Below are 13,217 nucleotides of genomic sequence, written 5' to 3' on the forward strand. Positions count from 1 at the left end.
GCCGCGATAGTGAGAGGCCCGTGCACCGCGATGAAGAGTGGCCCCCGCTTGCTGCAACTAGAGAAAGCCCTCGCACAGAAACGAAGACCCAACACAGCCAAAAATAAATTAAAAAAAAAAAAAGTCCAGTTTGATTCTTTTGCTTGTTGTTGTCCGGTTTTCCTAGTGCCATTTATTGAAGAGGCTATCTTTTTCCCATTGTATATTCTTGCCTTTTTGTAAATTAATTGATCATGTATGTGTGGATTTATTTCTGGGCTCTCTACTATGTTCCATTGATGTATATAATTGTTTTTGTGCTAGTACCATAATGTTTTGTTACTGCAGCTTTGTAGTATAGTTTGAGATCAGGGAGCATGAACCTCCAGCTTTGTTCTTGTTTCTCAAGATTGCTTTGGCTCTTGAGGGTCTTTTGTGTTTCCATACAAATTTTAGAATTATTTGTTCTAGTTCTGTGAAAAATGCCATTGGCATTTTGATAGAGACTGCATTGAATCTGTCAATTGCTTTGGGTATTATGGTCATTTTAGCAATATTAATTCTTCCACTTCATGAGCAGGATATATCTTTCTATTTGTTTGAGTTGTCTTCAATTTCTCTCATCAGTATCTTACAATTTTCTTAGTCCAGGTCTTTTACCTCCTTGGTTAGATTTATTTTAGATTCTTAATTCTTTTTAATGCAATTGTAAATGAGATCATTTTCTTAATTTCTCTTTTTGATAGTTTGTTGATAGTGTATGTAAATGCTGTAGATTTCTGTCTATTAATATTAATTGAAAATTAATATTGTATATTAATTTGTATCCTGAACTTTCCTAAATTCATTGATGAGTTCTAATATATTTTGGTGGCATCTTCAGGATTTTCTTTATATAGTATCATGTCATCTACAAACAATGACGGTTTTACTTCTTTCTTTCCAATTTGAATTCCTTTTATTTACTTTTCTTGTCTAGTGTGTCTAGGACTTCCAATACTATGTTGAATAAAAGTGGTGAGAGTGGGCATCCTTGTCTTGCTCTTGATGTTAGAGAAAATGTGTTTAGCTTTTCACCATGGAGTATGATGTTGCTGTAGGTTTTTCATATATGGATTTTATTATCTTGAGGTATGTTCCCTCTATACCACTAAGGGTTTTTAATCATAAATGGATGTTGAATTTTATCAAAAGCTTTTTCTGCATCTATTGAGATGATCTTATTTTTCTTCTTCAGTTTGTTAATGTGGAATATCAAGTTGATTGATTCACAGATATTGAACTATATTTCCATCCCTGAAATAAATCTCACTTGACCATCATGTATGATCTCTTCAATGTATTGTTAAATTTGATTTGCTAATATTTTGCTGATTATTTTTATGTATATTCATCAGTAATATTGGTCTATATTCTTTTATTCTTTTTTTTGGCAGTGTCTTTATTTTTGCTATCAGAGTGATGCTGGTCTTGTAGAATGAGTTTGGAAGCATTACTTCCTCTTTTATTTTTTGGAATAATTTGAGAAGGATAGGTGTTAACTCTTTAAATGTTTGGTAGAATTCACCTGTGAAGCTGTCTGGTTCTGGACTTTTTTTGTTGGGAGTTTTTCTCTTTTTTTTTCTTACTGATACAATTTCATTACAGATAATTGTAGGGACTCAACTTTCTGGTGCAGGACTGCCAGGTTGGGGAGTCCAACATGGGTCTCAGACCATTCACTTTTTGGGGAGGACCTCTATGATTATGATATTCCTCTTGTTTTGGGATCACTGACCTGGGGAGGTGGGTCCCTCCTATCTGTCTCATTGTGGGTTCTTTATGTATTTAGTTGTGGAAAATCTTTTCTGCTAATCTTCAAGTCATTCTCATATACTTTCTCAGTAAGTAGTTGTAGTTCTGATGTGTTTCTGAGGGGAGATGAGTTCAGGGTCTTCCTACTCGCCCATCTTGGCCACATCTCCCACCTTCCTTGCAGTTTTGATGCGACAACTCTGAGGTGTGATTTTTTCTATGTCTCCCATACTTCCCCAAGAGTATAGTCCGTCATGGTAACCTGCTCTTTCATACAACCTATACTGCCTTCCTTTCCTTCCCTATTTCACTTATCTACTTCCCTTCATATGCTTCCTGGGATACATTTTCAAATAAGTCACTTGTTCTTAAATCTTTATCTAAAGGTTTTCTTTTGGGAAGAGTCAACTGAACACAATGTCACCTTGTAACAGCCCAGTATGACTGGAATGAAGAGTATGGGTAAAATATTGCTAAAAATCTCATGCAAGGTAAAAACCTAAAGGAAATGGGAACACAAATGCACAAATACACATATATACAAACAACACAGAGGGAAATTAAAATGCCAAATCACACTACATATAATAATATTTAACATTTATTAAGAGCTTACTATACGCCTAACACTGTACTAAGTGTATCATATACAGACTTTCTGTTTAACCCTTACAAAAATTTTCTGAGATAAGTTCTATAATCTCCCCCATTTTCCTGATGAGGAAGCTAGTCATGGAATGGTTAAGTGCCATATAACAAATGGTAAACAAGTAGTCCAGAATATAAATACCTCAGTTAGATAGTTTGAAGAATATTGAGTCTTCTAAAATAGAAGGAGGAGCAAAGGTGAGGAAGCAGAAAGAGTTTGAGCATGTTGAAGAACAATAAAGAAAGTCTAATCCTCAGGCATAACCTTGGAGGAAGGAACTATATGAGGAGGAAAATGTCCCCATTGATAGAGTTATGATAAATTGTAATAAAATAGTTATAATCATCATGTATTTATTTTTTTGTCAGGCACTATACCATCAGGTACTATACCATCAGGCACTATATCGTGAGAATATTTTATTCTTACAAAAATATTCAGTGCTGTTATTACTCACATTTTATTGAATATAAAACTGAAGGCTAGTGATTTTAAGAGAGGACATGTAGCACCTGAGAGGCAGAATGGTACTTTAGACCTCTTGGGTTTACACTATCTTCTATCATCTGTTGCCTGCCTGGCTGCCTATTTACCTTGCTCCTCTGAAGATTTTATATATCAATGTATAAAACTGATTAAAGAAAAGAAAATTCTTAAATCTTATACTTTAGTAGTAGAGCCATCTACTTATGTTTGTTACAATTTTAGCATAAGGATAAGCAAAATGAATCACAATCATCTCATAACAGGAGAGAGAAATTAGGAATACTCTAAGGCTTTGTACTACACATAAAGTGGTATAGTGTTATTTCAAAGTGGACTTAGATTAGTTAAAAATGTATATTGCATGCTCTAGGGAAAGAATTATTTGTTTTAAAAAGTATAGTGATGTGATAAGAGAGGAAATAATGTGGAATCATATAAAATGCTCATTTAAAACCATAGAACATAGGAAAAGGGGAGGGGGAATAGATACAACAAATAGAAAATAGTTACTTTGCAAATATTAATCTAGTCTCTAAATAATCATTTTAAATATGAATTGTCTAAATACAACAATTAAAAGACAGGATTTTTCAGTCATAAAATAATATTAGTAATTAGCAAAAATATTATTAATTAATAAACAACAATAATAATACAAGACAGCTATAGGTTGTCTATAAGAAACCACTTAATTTTTTAAAATTTATTTATTTAATTTATTTATTTTTGGCTGAGATGGATCTTTGTTGCTGCGTGCAGACTTTACCTAGTTGTGGCGAGTGGGGCCTGCTCTTGGTTGCGGTGCGCGGGCTTCTCATTGCAGTGGCTTCTCTTGTTGCAGAGCACGGGCTCTAGGCGTACGGGCTTCAGTAGTTGTGGCTTGCGGGCTCTAGAGCGCAGGCTCAGTAGTTGTGGCGCACAGGCTTAGTTGCTCCGAGGCATGTGAGATCTTCCCGGACCAGGGCTCAAACTCATGTTCCCTTCATTGGCAGGAGGATTCCCAAACACTGTGCCACCAGGGAAGCCCAAGAAACCACTTTAAATATAAAGATTCTGAAAAGTTAAAATAAAAAGATAGAGAAAGGTATATCATGATAACACCAATCAAAATTAAATAAGAATAGCTATATTAATCTCAGACAAAGCAGACTTCAGAACAAGGAAATTTATTAGAGAAAAATAGAAGTTTTACATAATTGTAAATGGGCCTGATCTACAAGAAGACATAATTACTTTAAATGTTATTCAACTGATATCAGTGTCAAAATATATGAGAAAAAAATCTGATAGCACTACAAGGAAAAATAGACAAACTTCATGAATATGGGTGGAGTTTCAATGTTTCTGACAGGTCAAGTAAGAATATAGTTGACCTAAATGTCACTATCAATCAACTTGGTTTAATTGACTTTTACAGAATACTCTGACAAGCAAAAGCAGCATATATATTCTCTTGTTCACGTGGAACATTCACCAAGAGAGACCACATACTGGGCCATAAAAATAAACCTTAAAACATTTAAAGGCAGAAAGAACTGTAGCTGTAACCTAAGCTTTCACCATAAGAAACTAGAGAGAGAAGAGCATTTTAGGCCTACAGGAAAGGAAGAAAAGAATTTTTAAAATATAGAGCAGAATCAATGAAATTAAAAAGAGGAAAACAAAAGAGAAAATCAACAACACAAAATCTGATATTTTTAAAGGATCAGTACAATTTATAAACCTCAAATCAGACTAACCAAGATAATAAGAGAGCAGACACAAGTTACCAGTATCAGAAAAGAAATAAGCCTGATCACTACTGATACCATGGACTTTAAAAGGATAATAAAGGAATACTATGAGCAAGTCTATGCCCACAAATTTGATAACTTCAATGAAATAGTCCATAAACTGCCTAAACTCCCAAGAGGAGGCAGATATTTAAGAAAGAACTGGTACCAATTCTCTACAATCTCTTCCAGAAAATAAAAGCAGAGAAAACTCTTTCTAACATATCTTATGAGGTCAATATTAAAGTGAAATAAAGGCATTATAAAAAAAGAAAACTATGGACCAACATCTCTCATTAACATAGACATAAAAATTCTCTGACTACATTAGCAAATTGAATCCAACAATGCATTAAAAGAATTATACACCATGGTCAAGTGAATTTATTCCATGTGTGCCTGTTTGGTTCAACATTTGAAAATCAATGTAATCTATGACATCAGCAGTCTAAAGAAGAAAAATCATAAATAATATCAACTGATTCAGGAAAAGCAGCTGAAGAAAACCCAACACTCCTTCATGATAATAACCCTCAGCAAAATGGGAAGAGAACTTCCTAAAACTGGGTAACAAATGTCTAGAAAAAAACCTGCAGCTACCATCACACCTATTGGTGAAAGACTGGATGCTTTACTCCTAAGGTTTAGAACAAAGCAAATATATCCTCTCTTAACCCTCCTATTTAACTTCATCCTAGAAATTCTAGCTGGTGCAATAAAAGAAGAGAAAAGGAAAGAAAATGTATACAGATTAGTTAGGAAGAAGTAAAACTTGCCTTGCTCTCTGAATACATGATGGTCTATGGAAAGTCTCAGAGAATCAACAGAAAAACTTCTGGAACTTAGAAGCAAATATATCAAGATAGCAGGATATAAATTTAATACACTAAAGTTTATTCTTTCCAGCAATCAACAATTGGAATTTAAAACTTGAAAAAACAAAATAATATTAGGATCAAAAAAAGTAAAGTTCTTAGTTACAAATCTAACAAATTATTTACAGGGTTTATATGTGGAAAACTACAGAACTCTGATGAAAGAAATCAAAGAGTATCTAATAAATGGAAAGATAATCTGTGTTCTTAGGTTGCATTTTGTATTCTTAGCATTCTTAGAGATATATTCTGTATTCAAAGTCAATACTGTTTAGATATTAACTCTTCTCTACTTGATCTATAGATTCAATTCAATCTTTGTCAAAACCTGAGCAAGTTATTTTATGGATATCGACAAACTGATTATAAAGTTTATAAGAAAAGTCAAAGAGTCAGAATAGCAAATTTTAGCGTGAAAAAATAGAACAAAGTTGGACTGACATTTCCCAATTTATAAAACTACAGTGATCAAGACAGCGTGGTATAGGCAAAAGAACACACAAATGCATTTGTGGAACAAAATAGAGAGCCTAGAAATAGACCCATACAAATGTAGGGCACTGATATTTGATAAAGGAGCAAGTCAATACAATGCAGAAATAATATTCTTTTCAACTAATGGTGATGAAACAATTAGATGTAGAATGCAAAAGAATGAATCCAGACACAGAGCTTTCACCTTTTGCAAAAATATACTCAAAATTAATTATAGGCTCAAATGTAAAATGCAAAACTATAACACTTCTAGAAGATAAAGTAAGGTAAAATGTTAATAACACTAAGTCTTGCGAAGAGTTTTTAGATACAATATCAAAAGCACATTCCAAGAAGTAAGTATTGCCAAGTTGGGTTTTAATAAAATTAAAAATTTTGACTACGTGAAAGACATTGTTTAAAAATTGGAAAAAAAGTCACAGACTTGGGAAGAATTTTCAAAACAAATATCTGCTAAGGTTCCAGTACCCAAAATATACAAATAACTCCTATAAGTCATCGCAAGAAAATAACTCATTTTAAAAATGAGAAAATTATCTGAACAGACACTTCACCAAAGAAGACATTCAGATGGCAAATAAGAATAGGAAAAGATGCTTAACATGACTTTTCATTATAGAACAGCAAATTAAAACAGCTATGAGATATGACTACACATTTATTAGAATGCCTAAAATAGCAAAAACCTGAGAGTACCAATTCCTGGCAAAGATGAAGAACAGACGGAACTCTCATCTATTACTTTTGAAAATTCAGAACTGGGGCTTCCCTGGTGGTGCAATGGTTAAGAATCTGCCTGTCAATGCAGGGGACATGGGTTGGACCCCTGGTCCGGGAAGATCCCACATGCTGCGGAGCAACTAAGCCCATGCGCCACAACTACTGAGCCTGTGCTCTAGAGCCCGTAAGCCACAACTACTGAGCCCATGTGCCGCAACTACTGAAGCCTGTGCACCTATAACCCATGCTCTGCAACAAGAGAAGACATGGCAATGAGAAGCCTGTGCACCACCACGAAGAGTAGCCCCCGCTCACCGCACTGCAACTAGAGAAAGCCCACGTGCAGCAGCGAAGACCCAACGCAGCCAAAAGAAAATAAATTAAATAAATAAATTAAAAAAAAATTTTTTTTAATTCAGAATTATACATTCACTTTGCAAGACTATCATAGTTTCTTAAAAAATCTTACCTTATGATCCAGTAATTATGCTCCTAGGTATTTACCAAATTGATTTGGAAACGTATGTTCCTGCATGTGAATGTTTAAAGCAGCTTAATTCATAATTGCCAAAAAAATGGAAGCAACCAAGTTGCCCTTCAATAAATGGATAATCAACTGGTATATCCCTGTGGATAATATCATTTAGCTATTTTAATATGTGAGCCATCAAGCCACATAAATACATAGATGCATTTAAAGGCATATTGCTACATGTTAGAAGTCCATCCGAAATGTTACATAATATATGGTTCCAATTACATAACATTTGGGAAAGGGAAAACCTATAGCTACAATAAAAATATTAGCAGTTGCTAGGAGTTTGAGGGGGACAGAGGAGTGTTGAATGGGTGAACACAGAGGATTCATTAGGGTGGTGAAACTAAGTGTGATACTGTAATTATTCAGAAGAATTCCAAATAATTCATGTAGTTACTTTGCCCTTAAGGAGGTGGAGATTTTCACTCCTTACATGTGAGAAGCACATAGTAACCTCCTTCCAATGAGTACAGCATGGAAAGGGGGATTAAAAAAAGAGACCTTACAATGGAAAAACCTGTCAAACCTCATCCAGGAGATCAAGGTTAACATAGTCATAAATTGCATTGATAATATATATCCTTGACGTAAGTTGATGAAGGGCACTTCACCTTCCTGGCCTCTGTGGTTTTCCTCCCAGAAACACATATCTCCAGTCTTATCATGGGAGAACATCAGATATATCTCATTTGAGGGATGTTTTACAAAACACTTGACCAATACTTCTCAAAAGCGTAAAAGTTGTAAAACACAAGGAAAGTCGAATAAACTGTCAAAGCCAAGAGACTTAAGGAGACATGTGGAATAAATGTAATGTGGTGTTCTGGAAGGGATCTTGGAACACAGCAACAGCAAAAAACATATTAAGGAAGAACTAAGGAAATGAAAAAGTACCAACTTTATTGATGATAATGTATCAATACTGGTTCATGTATGTGGCAAACGTACCATTCTAATGTGAAGATATTAATTATAAGGGAAACTGTGTTTGGCATATCTGGGAACTCTCGCCACTTTCTTCACAATTTCTGTTACTCTAAAAATCAACTATACTCCAAAAAAAATTTAAAAATAAATAATAGCAGACTATTTTAAAAACTGTTCTAAAAAAGAAAGTTTATCAAAAAAATACATGGGGCTTAAGTAAAATATGGGATTAGGGGTGCAGCATTCAAAAACTTTTACAGTAACACATTAAAATTAAAAATCAAAAAACATAGGCAACTTCTAGGAATAGCAGTACAATTTGCCACATATTAAATGGCTAAGAAATGCCTAAATACCACAATCAATTGCTCTTGACCTCAAAAAGGACCTAAAGTTTCCTGGGGGAAAGGGGTACCCATTCTCTCATGGCCTACCTGCTGGACTCCCATATCTGCCACCTTGTGTGCTAAATAAAAGAGAAATAGAAATAGAAAAGAGAGAAAAATACAAATGAAAAGAGAGAAAAAATATAAGCTGATTAAAAAGAGAGATAAATTAAAAAGAGAGGAGGGCTCAGGCTGCGTCCAAAGGGTTGTATCTTGTGAGCTATTGTGATTTCGTGGAAGGTGGGTTAAGTGAAATTGGATTGAATGTTTTAACGCCAGATGCAGATGGGTGTGGCACATAACTGAAGAGGTGAACTGGTGTGGCCATAGCTGGTAGTTGTTGGAGGCGTGTGTGTGCACATATGTGTTTCTATGCCTGCCTGCACCTGTACATCCACATCTTATACATGCCTACTGAGTTCAGCTGGATGCCGTTTTCTGCATTTTTCTAGTGTTTCTTGCAGACAAATCATGCCTAAGCAAACGTGAAATTCAAGCTATGCTCAAATTGCTCTCTAATATATCAAAAGCATTGGAACAAATTCACATTTTCAAAACAAGTGTTATGGCATAGCTGGCTGTACAAGCAAATATGAATACAAATATACATTCTTATATCCTTTGTTACACAAAAGTAACTTACTGATTATACTCTTCTGCTTCTTGCTCTTTCTTTGGGAGCATTCAAGATGTCTGAGGATGACCAGGGTTAAAAAGTGATATTTCAATGATAAATACCTGTATTAGGCTTGATACTGTACAATCTAAACAGTATTGCTAAACGTTAACCTATAAGTTAGATACTGATGAGCCTTTCTTAACACCTGAACTACCTGTGTGGCTTTTTAAATAGAAAGGCCTCCAAGCCTTTCTCTAAACCAGTGTTCTTCAAACTTCATTGGCATAAAACTATTTTGGAATATTTATTAAAAATGTGCATTATCTTTTTCCCAGAACTGTTGAAGCAGAAACTTAGAAGACACATGTGAGGTCCAGAACCTATGTATTTAACAAACATATAAGGTGATTTTTATGCAAAGTAAATTTTAGAAACATTGGTTTAGACCCACTGAATCAGAATAACTGAGCTGGGGGTCCTATGTCTGCATGTCTAATAACCACAACTGATGATTACCATGAACATCCAAATTTGAGAACTGTTTTTTTACATCACAAACTTAGCTCAGGAAAAATCTTACTTCCCTGAAGCCTATAACTATGATTTCTCTGGTCCACTGTTTTGCCCAGATGATCATTTAGCAGAATGCTCAATTTTAACAGTTTTCCAGTGAGAGCTAGAGTCAATTAGAACAATATAGTAGAAGTGCATTTTAACACTGCAAAGCATAAATGATTTTCCTAAAACTTACTTGTAAAAATCAGGGTAGAAGAAAGCACAGCATCTCTGGAGGGTAAATTGAATTGTGTGTGTATCTCCTTTGCTGCATCTGGAAGCTTGCTCTTCACTGTTCTGGACTGCTTGGCTGTCTCGAAGTGTGATTCTGTTCCATTCATTGTTGGCTGGGGTCTGGCTAAATGGTTTGCTGATACTGAAATCATACCAACTGTTCAGATTTCCTTGTCACCATTTTAAAGGCTTCTCTGTCTTTCTCTTTTACTTCTATCCTCTTGCACTCCTTTTTTACCTTATTTTTTTAAACCAGCCACCTATAAAGAATGTGAACTCCCATCTGCTCAGACCAAGCAGAGGCTAGACCAGATGTGACCTGCAGTTTGCTGAATGGGAAACAAACACAAGGAATGGAGCCGTCTGCCATCTGTTGATGCAGAAAGCAGCAGCGTATGCCTGGCATTTCAACAGGGCTTCCCCCGCTGGGAAATTGAAAGAGAAAAAGAATTTGTTTCATTTTTCCCCTTTCCTGACCTGACAGCTCCTTTGAGCAAAGTGGAGAGGAAGAAAGGACATCTTGCCATGAAGCAGTGACAGCTTATATCTAAATGGTGGAGCTCAATAAATAAACTCTATTTTGCATTCTAAGGTCTACACTTGCCTCTCCTCAGTGGGATTGAGCACCTAATTTCTGTAGTTGTCAGAAATGCTGCAGAATGGCAGGTTCCCTTCTTACCAATTCCTAATCAGTTTTTCTGCTTTTTATCCCTGAATGCCACGCAAAAGGCTCTTGGGAGAGTTAAAGGTAATGAGGCAGGTGTTAGCAGCAGATACAAACAAAAGGAAGAATTTCTCCTGTACGCGGAGTCCTGGTCTTACATGGTCAGAGACCATCTGGTTCACATTTTCAGAAAGGGATGGATGTAATCGAACAAGTTGCCCCGGTGACATAGGCATGTTAACTTGGACCCCTCTCTCTCCTAGCCTGATTGTGTGAACTGTGCCATTCCATTCAGATACATGACACTGAGAAAGCAATTTCCTTCCTTGATGCACACTCTTAGTAAAGGTCTCTCTTGGTCACCAGGGTGAACCATGATGAATAAAACACAGTCCCTGGTCTCATGAGGCCTGTTGTCTAGCAGAATGTGTATTTTTAAAAATATACTTAAAAGAAAAGAAACTTAGTTATGAAGATGTCTTTTTTTGTTTATTAATGGAGGTAACCCTGGATTTAAAAGTGTTTTCTCCTAAGGAGGTTACCTGGGTCTTCTTGACGCTCTTAAGTCATTTATTTACTAAATACAATCTTAGACTATTTCAGAAATTACCCCTGCCACAGAATTATCATTTTAATCAACACCAAGTAAATGTAAAATTGCTATTAAGATGAAATTTACAAACTGAAATAGTAACAATCCTATTTTCAATGGGGATGCTCTTTCAAATGAACAAAATTCATAATCAGAACTCTAGAAACTATGTTTTCCTCGTATTACCATACTGTGCAATAAGCATTTTCAGTAAGGGGCAAGTAAAATATTTTTTTCAAACAGTCTGTAACTTTCAAACGAAAATCTCCTAAGTGTCAATGTATTCGGTGTGCAAAAATGGGAGTGGTTCTCTTCCCTAAAGTCCTTGTTTTCCCCCTTATAGAGAGAGCTATATATAAACACAGCCACATATACATAATAATATTTTTGATGCCTGTTAAGTCCAGTAAGAGAACAAATGCTATACAAGGGATCAGACCCTACCTCAAAGAGTAAAAAATATCATGCCTGGAGGTAACCTCATGAGTCATGATTTAGTATTTGTTCTAATACTTTTGTTAAGGAAGAAATTATTCGCAGAATTTTTTTTTAAAGCCTGTAAAGTAAATGTCCTCTAGTTATGGGTTATAATTTTAAAACAAATTCCTATAAAATTCTATATTATTTAAATCATGAACTAAATATGTGTTGTTGAGGAAGAGGGTGATTTTCCAACTAAATCAGGCATTTGGAAAATTCGCTAGACTTTGATGGGACCAACACCCCTGAAAGCACAGTGTCAGCTTGTCTGCAGCATTCCTGCCTCTGGGAAGTAGCTTCTGTAAGTAGTCTAGGTGATAACATCACTTGTGTTCTCAACTAAGATCTTTTTCTTTTTTTTTTAACATCTTTATTGGAGTAAAATTGCTTTACAATGTTGTGTTAGTTTCTGCTGTATAACAAAGTGAATCAGTAGTATGCATACATATATCCTCATATCCCCTCCCTCTTGTGTCTCCCTCCCACCCTCCCTGTCCCAACTAAGATCTTTAACTTTACTTATAGATTACTGAAATTTCAGTGAGTTATTATAATGTGTAAAACAATTATCACTGGTCCTATTTTCCCACGTCTATAAGAGCACATTTACTGCTATTCCCAAATGGCTATCCCTCAGAAAGTTGCCAGTTGTTTCTGAGACTTCAAAATTCTGGTTTCGTGTGTGCTAACATAGAGCTTATCATTCTCAGGGTCACATACTGTTTCTTCATATTTTTTTTCTTTTCCTTAGAGTCATATTTTCTGCTCTTAAATGTAAAATAGAAAAGCTTGTTATAATCAATCTTTATCAAAAATGCCATTTTCAAAGTAACGCTGGTCTTTAGGATTGCCAGATAAACTGGGGGATCTGGAGGGAAGTGGGGAGAAGGGCTTTCTCTTCATGTGTGTGTCGTTTATTGGCCCTTGGATTCTGTAACACCTTGAGTCTTCTGTAGTCAAGGTTTCACAAAGTCTCTGCTAAGTTGGACAGTTCTGTTTCTTTCACTTCTTTCCATGAAACTCAAAATTGGACATGGACTGAAATAGTATTTTTATTCATTCGTTCATTTATTCATTCAGATCATATTTATTGAGAATATACTATGAACTGGGCACTGTTCTAGGTGGGCTGTGAGTGGGGAGCAAGATACAGAAGCAAATACAAGAGACTAAAATCCCTCCCCTCATGAGATTCACATTAGTGGAGGAGACAGATAAAATTCTATAATAAAATAATAAAATGTAAAGTACATTATATTAATATGAGTTACTAGGGAGACAAACCAGGTGCTATGCTAGGTCCAGTTTTATGTAGGGAATAAAGGAAGTCTTTATGAGCAAATACTATTGGTGTAGACTTGGAGATGGTGAGGAAGTGAGTGAAGTGGATGTCTAGGAGAAGATCATTCCATGCAGAAAGGACAGCAGGTGCTATGACCTTGAGGCTGAAAC

This window comes from Balaenoptera ricei, chromosome 2 (assembly GCF_028023285.1).
Source record: "Balaenoptera ricei isolate mBalRic1 chromosome 2, mBalRic1.hap2, whole genome shotgun sequence".
Lineage (NCBI taxonomy): Eukaryota > Metazoa > Chordata > Mammalia > Artiodactyla > Balaenopteridae > Balaenoptera > Balaenoptera ricei.